The 9,823-nt window shown below is 38.1% G+C and overlaps 1 long non-coding RNA gene across 3 annotated transcripts; it reads left to right on the top strand.

Annotated features, from left to right (window-relative positions):
- The first annotated feature begins 1,400 nt into the window (after window positions 1–1,400).
- Window positions 1,401–3,416, top strand: LOC143412569 (uncharacterized). Of its 3 annotated transcripts, none has more exons than XR_013093082.1 (4): window positions 1,401–1,610; window positions 1,777–1,953; window positions 2,143–2,250; window positions 2,369–3,416. It is a non-coding gene; the product is annotated as an uncharacterized LOC143412569 (long non-coding RNA). The 3 variants fall into 3 exon arrangements; XR_013093081.1 differs by having other exon boundaries at window positions 2,143–2,576; window positions 2,766–3,416; XR_013093080.1 differs by having other exon boundaries at window positions 2,143–3,416.
- Window positions 3,417–9,823: the final 6,407 nt, after the last annotated feature.

Genomic DNA, 9,823 nt, shown 5'->3' with positions numbered 1-9,823 from the left:
ATATATTTCATCTAGAGTTGCTATATTAAACATTTTAGACTAAGTTACTATCCTGTAAGCACAATCAGCATTTGTAAACATATTTTTTATCATATAAAATTGTACTTCAGAAATGCATTATAAATATCCACAACTATCAATCGGAGCTTTGTTGTAAAGTGTAAAACATAAAACCATTTATTAATGAATAATAAATATTTATAAATGCCAAATGGGAGCCTTATTGTAAAGTGTAAAGCATAACACCATTTATTAATGACTACTAAACATTATAAATGACAAAAGAGAGTTTTGTTGTAAAGTTTAAAACATGTCAACATTTATTAAGGACTAATAAACATTTATAAATGCCAAATGGGAGCCTTATTGTAAAGTGTAAAGCATAACACCATTTATTAATGACTACTAAACATTATAAATGACAAAAGATAGCTTTGTCGTAAAGTTTAAAACATGTCAACATTAATCACTAATAAACATTTATAAATGACAAAAGTGAGTCTTAAATGTATAATGTCACCATTTATAACACTTAGACCTAAATTACAATCAGTGCTTGAAATAACATTTAACTACTGTCAAAAATGGCAATGTATTGTAAGAGTAACACATGTAACATTAAATGTGTTTTTTAAAACACCAAACAGTCACCCACTCCAAAAAAAGTTCATGCCAGACTGGTTCAAACTGGAAATATTTTTTGTATGTCCTTAAATAAGCGTCCCAGTGGTCCATCAGGGTGTCGCGCTCCAGTTCCTCCTTAAGAAAAGTCAGTTTCTCTCGCTCCTTGTTAAGAAGGGCAGTTGCAGTAGGGGCAGGATTAGAAGAAGAATCTAAAGAACAAACAATTATTAAATTACAATACTAAAATAATTTATAATCTAAACTTGGGAAACTCAAATAAAATATTGATTAAAAACGGTTACAACTTGAATTTATAAAAAGCCACTTTGTAAAAATTATGTTATATGCACATGTGGTGGTTCAGACATTTCTAAAACAAGGCAAATAATTCTTCTGTGTACTGCCTTACCAGGGTGTTTAATATAAATTTAATGATGCACATAAACAAAACTAAAAATATACAACTAAGTGATATCAATCGTTTGGAATAACCAATAGTAATAGAGCTATTCACATGTTATGTGACGTTAGTTAGCCACTGTAGCTAGCAGCCAAATGGCTCGGTAGCTAGCTAGCTAGCATTATACTCACCTTCATGTCTAACTGGTGACGTCGTTGGCTTAGTGCAATCTAGATCATCCAGTCTCTGCTTTTTGTATCTCTTCGAACGTGTGCTAACTGTGTAAGTCGCAGACGCACACAAATTTTTATCTTCTGCTCCATCCATGGTGCAGCAACTTGAACGAGCGCCTTCAGTGTGTCTGTTCGTGCCCCTTTGGCTTGACCTTCCAGAGCGCTCCACTGCCTGTCACGCTCTGAGAGGAGGGGCTTTCCTTAATAAAGTTAACTGTGATTGGATGGTTGTATAAGCTCCTCTGCGTTTAAATTAAATTTGTTTTCCCTCCCTTTGGCAGCAGAACATATTTTTTTAGCATGAATCCAGCGGGTTAGATCTACATAACAAAGTCGGAGATACATTATAACAGGTGAGACAATCCTCTTTTTTGCGTGGGACTATTTTTGATTATAGGGCTTGTTTTATATAGCATGTGAAGTTCTTTAACTCTGAACCGATTTGCACTAGACTCCCATAGAGTATTTTACGGTGTTTCGAGGTGATAATAAAATAAATTACTCATTTTTTTCCACCAGAATGTCTTTGGGAATGAGATTGCGCGCCAGAATAGAAGGAAAACAAACTAAATATAAGGCACTAAGGCTCATTAAATGGCTGCAGAAGAAACACCTGCTAAAAAAGAAGCTTAGATGTCCTGTTTGTCACCATAAGATGAAAATGATTTCCGTGGTGAGGAAAGACCAATATATGTGGTATGTATAATGCATGATAATGTAGTGCATGTAGTAAATATAACAAAATATTTCGGTTATCAATGCAAGAGGGAGCATTAACCTCTTTTCATTATTATTTTCTTCATACTTAATTTTGTGATTATCTTTTCAATTAATGCTCTTGTTTAAGGGTCCATTTCTTTACTTAACTCATTGATATGTTCTCAGGTGCTGCAAAAGAGCAAGTCATAGGAAAGTTTCCAGAACAATTAGAACTGGCTCCCTCTTTGAGAAATCAAAAACATCTCTTTTCAGTTGGATGAAGTTCATTTACAGGTATATGTAGATGTAGACATTAATAGCAATGCACCTTTCATAATTGAACACCAATACGAGACTTGTGAAATAAAATTAGGGCCTCAGTAAGTAATAATTGCCTCAATTTCTATCACAGATTTTCACAAGGGCTCAGGCTCAGACAAATAGATATGATCGATGATGAAGTGGCTGGCAGCTCCAGAACACTAAGTAGCATGGCAAGACACATTCGACATGTTTGTATACGTGCAATTAAAAGACACAGAATAAACAATGGACACCGTCTTGGTGGTGACAGAGAATTTGTGGTTATAGATGAAAGCTGTCTCCGTCATCAGCGAAAGGTTGGTAAACTCTCAGACAGGTTTGTTAGAATCAATGCAGATCTGACTGTGTCCTCTAAACATGGAAACCTTTACCATAAGTAAAAAAAATTAGTAGAAGCAACCATCTTTTTGAATGTTTCTTTGTAGATATTTAATTTTATTCTTTTTCATTTTAATTCTGTTTAATTTTATTCTTTTTGTTTTCAGTATGCACGTGGACGCTTTGGAAATGCATGGAAAAGGAAGAAATGGGTATTTGGAATGATGGGAATTAAAGACAAAAGGCGAAGGCTCGTGTTAAAACTTGTTGAAAAACGATCAAGGCGCCACCTTGTTCCTCTGATCAGACAGCATGTTAAGTTGGGTAGTGCCATTATCAGTGATGAGTGGAGAGCCTACAAGAATGTTTTGACAAACATAGGGTACAGACATTACACTGTAAATCACAGCAGGTGGTTTGTAGATCCTCAATCTGGCAGTCATACACAGCATATCGAAAGGGCTTGGATGACCATCAAAGGACATGTCCATAGACTAAGAGGAAATCGCACTGAGAAGTTGCTGGAGGAACACCTGATGGTTCTTGAGTGGTCATCTTGGCTTGGTTCGCGACACCCTGATGGACCACTGGGACGCTTATTTAAGGACATACAAAAAATATTTCCAGTTTGAACCAGTCTGGCATGAACTTTTTTTGGAGTGGGTGACTGTTTGGTGTTTTAAAAAACACATTTAATGTTACATGTGTTACTCTTACAATACATTGCCATTTTTGACAGTAGTTAAATGTTATTTCAAGCACTGATTGTAATTTAGGTCTAAGTGTTATAAATGGTGACATTATACATTTAAGACTCACTTTTGTCATTTATAAATGTTTATTAGTGATTAATAAATGTTGACATGTTTTAAACTTTACGACAAAGCTATCTTTTGTCATTTATAAATGTTTAGTAGTCATTAATAAATGGTGTTATGCTTTACACTTTACAACAAAGCTCCGATTGATAGTTGTGGATATTTATAATGCATTTCTGAAGTACAATTTTATATGATAAAAAATATGTTTACAAATGCTGATTGTGCTTACAGGATAGTAACTTAGTCTGAAATGTTTAATATAGCAACTCTAGATGAAATATATAGGTGAACACATTTGGCTCACTATTTGGCAAGAAACCGGTCAGTTTTTTTCCTCTTTCTCACCCTTAACTAATGCATAATAAACCATTAATAATGGTTTATAAAGCATTTACAGATTAATTAATAATATAGCTATAAACTATTTATTAGCATCTATAAGGGGAGCCTTATTGTAAAGTGGTACCTTGTTTTCTAATATGTTTCATATTCGAGTCTTCTCTCTCTATACACACTTCTGTGGTTATTGATGTGCTACATAATGAAGAATGGGCCTCATTTATAAACAGCTGTGCATAAATGTGTGTGTAAACCGTGTTACGAACACTTCACACACGAGTACCTGAACCGTTCCTACCTCACAAACAACTTTTTAAAGTGCCTCAGACGATGCACACAAGCAAATAATGAAGCTCTGGCTTTCCTACAAAATTTAAAAGCACGTTTTTAAATTGAATATTACTACTATTGTTTCCCTGAAGGGAGGGAGTGTGCAGCTGCTTCAGTTTGGTTTTCTGTTTATCTGTCTGTTAGAAGTGTAGCAACCACATTTTCAAGATATCTTGTTCAAATTTTGTGTGTTGGTAGAAACAGACCGACCAACATGAATATCGGGCCACACCCATTGTCCGTAGCGATGAGAAAAAAAAGCACTGGATGGACCGAATCGAAGAGGATATGAAGGCTGCAAACATCACACCGGAAGATGCTCTGGACAGGAAGTGGAGGAACAGTGGAGAGAGAGAGAGAGAGAGAGAGATCGGGTCAACCAAATGTGAAAATCAGTAAATACTTTATATGAGCCACAATTTTTTATGGATTGTTTTCAAACTTCACAACAATACACTAGACCTCGGAGGACACAAGTATTTAGGTTGGCTAGGCACTTTGTCTCGACCTTCACTGTTAGCGTCCACTGTGAAATTGACCTTAATAAATGTGAAGAAACCATAATGACTAATATAACTAATATATCGCATGAAGAGACGTGTACACATGCAACAGGCTGATGTCATCACATTGTAATCAAACAATCCATGTTTTAGTATTGATCTTGCACTTTGGGGGAGTTGTGCTGTTATTATTATTATTATTATTATTATTATAGAATAGAATAGAATTCAACTTTATTGTCATGCACATGCACAGGTACAGGGCAACGAAATGCAGTTTGCATCCATCCAGAAGTGCTTTAGTGATATAGATATATTACAATATATATTAGCAGTAATATAGATATGTGAGTATATTACAGAAATGGGTCTATTATGGTATGTTATAATGTACACGGTATGAAGTATGTTATGAATATTCTATAACTATAAGTATGTACAGGCTATGTACAGGCTATAAATATGAAATAAAAAACTATACAGAAATGTGAACTATGCAAGTTATAAACAGTTGTAGGATTAAAAATTATCGTATGTACAGAATGATTATTTACACAGAACTATATTATACTATATTTATTATTATTATTATTAACGTTCTTGCAGCATTTTCCCCTAACGATTGTCTCTCTGGTGGAAAGCTGCACTTTTTCTCAGGAACATAAATAAAATCCTTCCAGATCCAACAAACTCTGGTGATGTTCTGTTTAAACATTTATCTTCAAGGCGGCGTGTTGTTTGATTTTTACAATGTTACAACACAGTCTCATAATTTACATGTTTACAACTGCAGTTTACTGTTGCTATTTACTCACCACCGGCAAATTGGAACTGGTGTAATATGGAAACAGTTATAGACACATTTGTGTGAATTTGAATTTAATTGAGTGACTGTGTCCTCTGCACGGAGAGAATTGCGCCTGAGCTTTGTTGTTCAGGGCTTCATTGCTGCAGTGAGACTAAAGTCGGAGCTTCTCCTGCTTTTTTACCTTAGCGGTGCAGCGTTCTCGCTGCTTGTCCTCGGGGTAAACATCATTGCTTACACAATGAGGGGAAATAATTATTTGATCCTCTGCTGAATTTGTAAGTTTGCTGACTCACAAAGAAATGAACAGTCTCTAAATTATTTTGGTGAATTCATTTTAATGGAGAGAGACAGAATATCAATCAAAACTCCAGAAAAAAACATTACATAAAAGTTATAAAGTCATTTGCATGTCATTGAGTTTGGCTGCGCGCTCATGCGGCTCACAGCCAAACTCAATGACAATCTGCAGGAGTCAGGTTGTAGAGCATCAAGAACTTCTTTCACTCAATGACATCCAAATCAATTTATGACGTTCAAGTAATGCGTTTCTTCTTGATTTTCATCTGGTATCCTGTCTCTCACCATTAAAATTAAACTACCAGAGAAATTAGAGACCGTTCATTTGCTTGTAAGTGAGCAAACTTACAAACTCGGCAGGGGCTCAAATAGTTTCCCCCTCTGTATGGTGTAAAGGGGCTGTGGAGGTATGCAGGTAGCGTGCAGACTGCAGGCAGAATCTGGAATGAGGCTGATTCACTGATTCAACACATGCACTGTGGGAAGAAATTGGCCGGTGTGCACGTGTCATTAATCTGATGGGGATTTTGTGTGCTGAGGGTAAGAACGTTTCCACAAATATATTAGCGAACAAGGCCCAATATTATCATATGAAGTCACCATAAACAGATAAGACGACATAAGCTAACAGTTAATGATTATAAATATGTATAAATAGCCAATCAGCTATTATGATTACCATATTTGGACTCAGCCCAGTAAAATCCATGAGAAACGGCCCAAACGACCATGATTATAGACTGTTTCTTGTTAGGGTATATACTCTGACCACACACCTGGGGGGACCGGGGCATAGATGTGGATAAACAAGTACTTTGATTGTTTCTGTATCACTGTGGTCTTTATCCCCCCCCCCCTTGCTTCCTCTGTCTTTCTCATGCTGTGTGAAACCAAATAGTGTAGATATGTTGATCATCGCGCGCTCTCTGTTGATCTCTTTGCAGTGCGTCTCGATATTGGCTGCCAGCAGAGAGTCTGTGGGGTGCATGTCAATCCAGTTTTACCCACCGAAGGATCCCTCTTCCCTCGTTTGCCACGAAATTTCCAAAGAATATGAATCATCTTCCACCAAGAGCGGCTCCTTCTTCCCTTTCAGTGTGTTCTCTCCATCGTTCCCACTCATCCTGTGTGCCGGAGAGGTCCGCAAGACTCATTAGCACCCGCCTCTGTGTTTCATGCCGTGTTTCCCCAAAGGCATAACTAGCACCATTAGCCCAGGCAGCAGTGAGATTTCAAACTGCCTGGGCAGACGGATGCCTTCCAAACCAAAGTGTGCGCCTTTCTTTAATTAGCATTTTTCTAACATCAATATATTTTCCTCTGGCCTCCTAGGACCAAAACTCTGCCGAATTAATTATTAACAGCCTTGCTGTCTTCCACTTTCATTTTCTCCCACTTCCTCCTCTTCCTTTTAAGGCAGTCATGGTTTCCAAGATTCTGCCTCCAGTTGGATGTGAATGCGGGGCGGACATTCGGCGACAGCTCCATCCCTTAGGTATGCTTTAATAGCACACATTTTGTGCATAAAATGATCAATTTGAGTCCAAATCAAGAAGGCAGGCTGCATTAATGTCCATGAACGCTGGAGTGCACCAGGCTTCGGGGCCCACAGGACGCATTTAATTATGTTTACATTTGCCTCTACTCTAATTTATTGTCTACTGTCAGATTTTGGTATTCATTGTGCCAGCTTCTAAGCCATGCAGAATGAGAGTCACCTGCTGAAAATAGAGTGACTGCTTTTCAGAATTCCCCCAGGTGAAGAACAAAGAGTAATTCATTTTTTTCAATCTGTCACGAAAAGGAAGAAAAAGTGAGACCAGTCCTTTGGTTTTAACTGCATTTTAATGCCGTGCCATGATGGAGTGCTATCAGCTAACACCAGCGAGCTTCAACAGACACACTCATGTTGTATAATTAGTGCTAAATAGTTAAACTAATAAACTTTGTACCATAGCAAGGATTTTGTTTGTGTTTGTTTTTGTCAGACCATCAATGAAAATGCTCCAAGTAAAAACATGGTGGATTGGTCCAGTTCAGTGATTTATGTCAGCACAGGTGGGGCGTAATGCCCAATTCCAGGAATCTCTGAACTTGGAAGTCACTGTCATTCACTGCTTCAGGTTGACCTCTGATACTCTGACCTCTGATATTGCACACATGCTTCTAAATGCTGTACAGTTGGCCAGCCTAACATGGGAATTTATGTTTTGCCCTTTATTTGAGCCAGCCTCAAGTGGCCACTAGAGGAACTGCAGGTGTGGAATGCAAAAATGTCCTTTTTTGCATTTCTTGAGGTCTTCTTTAGGGATAAAGTAATAACTGCTGAAATAATGTGTCACGGTCCTGGGTCTCCTGACCCAGCGTTTTTAGTTCTTTGTGATTTTTGTATTATTGTACTTGTGTGTGATTTATTCTATGGCTTCTAGTTTTGATCCCTTGCCCTTCATTTCTCTCTGTGCCCCCTCTGTTCTGTGTAATTGTGTGTCTTTGCATGTTTGAGTTTCTTGTTTTCTGTCCCTCTGCATTGTGCATTATGTTCTCATGGTTGGTCTTTTGTTACTCCCTCTAGTCTAGTCTCTTGTGTTCCAAGCTGAGTATTTCCCTGTGTATTTTGGTTCTTAGACCTCTGCCTTATGGTTTATGTCTCTGTGTTTCTTAGTTGCTGTCTCCACTGTGTCAAGTTCGCGTCTCTGTGTGATACTTCCTGTTTTACTTTGATGGTCCGTGTCTTATGTGAATGCATCCTGCTTTGCTTGTCTCGTCAGTCCTGATTTCTCCCAGCTGTGCTCTCCTTCTGTGTCTCATTCCCCTCGTTACTTCCCAGTGTATTTAAGCCGTGTGTTTCTCTTTGTCAGTGTCGTAGTCTCCCTCATGCTGTGTGTGATTCTCCCTGTGTCTCCTGGTATACTTTATGATTAGCTTTCCCAGTTTAGTTTTGTATTGCCTGTGTTCTAGTTTTCCAGCAATTAAAGCTGTGCTTTTGAGTTCAAGTTCTGTCCCCGTGAGTTTGCGTTTGGGTCCTCTCCTGCCTGCCACACAGCCAAAACATGACATAATGATTAATAAATGTAACATAAGAGGAAATTTGGTCTGAAAGACCCATCAAATCACAGGTCCTAGACATATGCTGATAATAATACAGATAGAATAGAAAACAAAGCACCAAACATTAGTGTAATTAAAACATACAACAAACCTAATGTCTTAACCAAACTGCATATTACCTGCAAAAAAGCAGAAATAAAGTACTATCAAAGATCTGTGTGCAGAACAAGAGTTGGGATGCCTGGGCGGCAGCATCTCTGCTGGGGACAGGAAGAGACTGAACAGGGTGATCCGAAGGGCCAGCTCTGTTCTAGGATGCCCTCTGGACCCAGTGGAGGTGGTGAGTGACAGGAGAACGGCGGCTAAGCTGTCATCCCTGATGGACAACATCTCCCACCCCATGCAGCAGACTGTGACAGCACTGAGCAGCTCCTTCAGTGGGAGACTGCGGCACCCACGGTGTGGGACGGAGAGATTTCGCAGGTCTTTCCTCCCCACTGCTGTCAGACTCCACAACAAAGACTTTAACTGAACAAACACACACATCCACACATGTGCAATAACACTAAGTGCAATAATCCTTTCTGGCATCGTTGTATTTTTACTCAGTTGTATATAGCATTCGTATTCTATTTTTATCTTATTGTATATTTATTTTATTTTATTCTACTGTATATAGTATTTTATTTTATTCTATTCTGTACAGTTGTGTACTGTATTTATTCTTATTGTATTCTAATTTTTGCGTCATAACTTTTGCACTGTCCACTTCCTGCTGTGACAAAACAAATTTCCCACGTGTGGGACTAATAAAGGTTATCTTATCTTATCTTTTCCTTCTTCTGATGTTTGTTATTTTCATTTGTAGTAATTTATTTTGGCAGCTCTGTTTGGGGACCTCCCTGCCCTTTGTATGTACACATGAATAGCCAGAGGTTGGGAGAGCAGCAGCAACACCACAGCACAAAACAGAGCAGACAACAGCTGTCTGTTGTAGATACAGACGACTGCAGACAGCACGGACAGGTAGTCATCCTTTTTTTGAGGTTCTGTAAGTCCATGTTCACTTTCTGTCCACA

The sequence above is a fragment of the Maylandia zebra genome, linkage group LG15 (genome assembly GCF_041146795.1).
Source record: "Maylandia zebra isolate NMK-2024a linkage group LG15, Mzebra_GT3a, whole genome shotgun sequence".
NCBI classification, from domain to species: domain Eukaryota; kingdom Metazoa; phylum Chordata; class Actinopteri; order Cichliformes; family Cichlidae; genus Maylandia; species Maylandia zebra.
The sequence above is the reverse complement of the archived record's forward strand: the minus strand, read 5'-3'. Positions and strand labels throughout refer to the sequence as shown.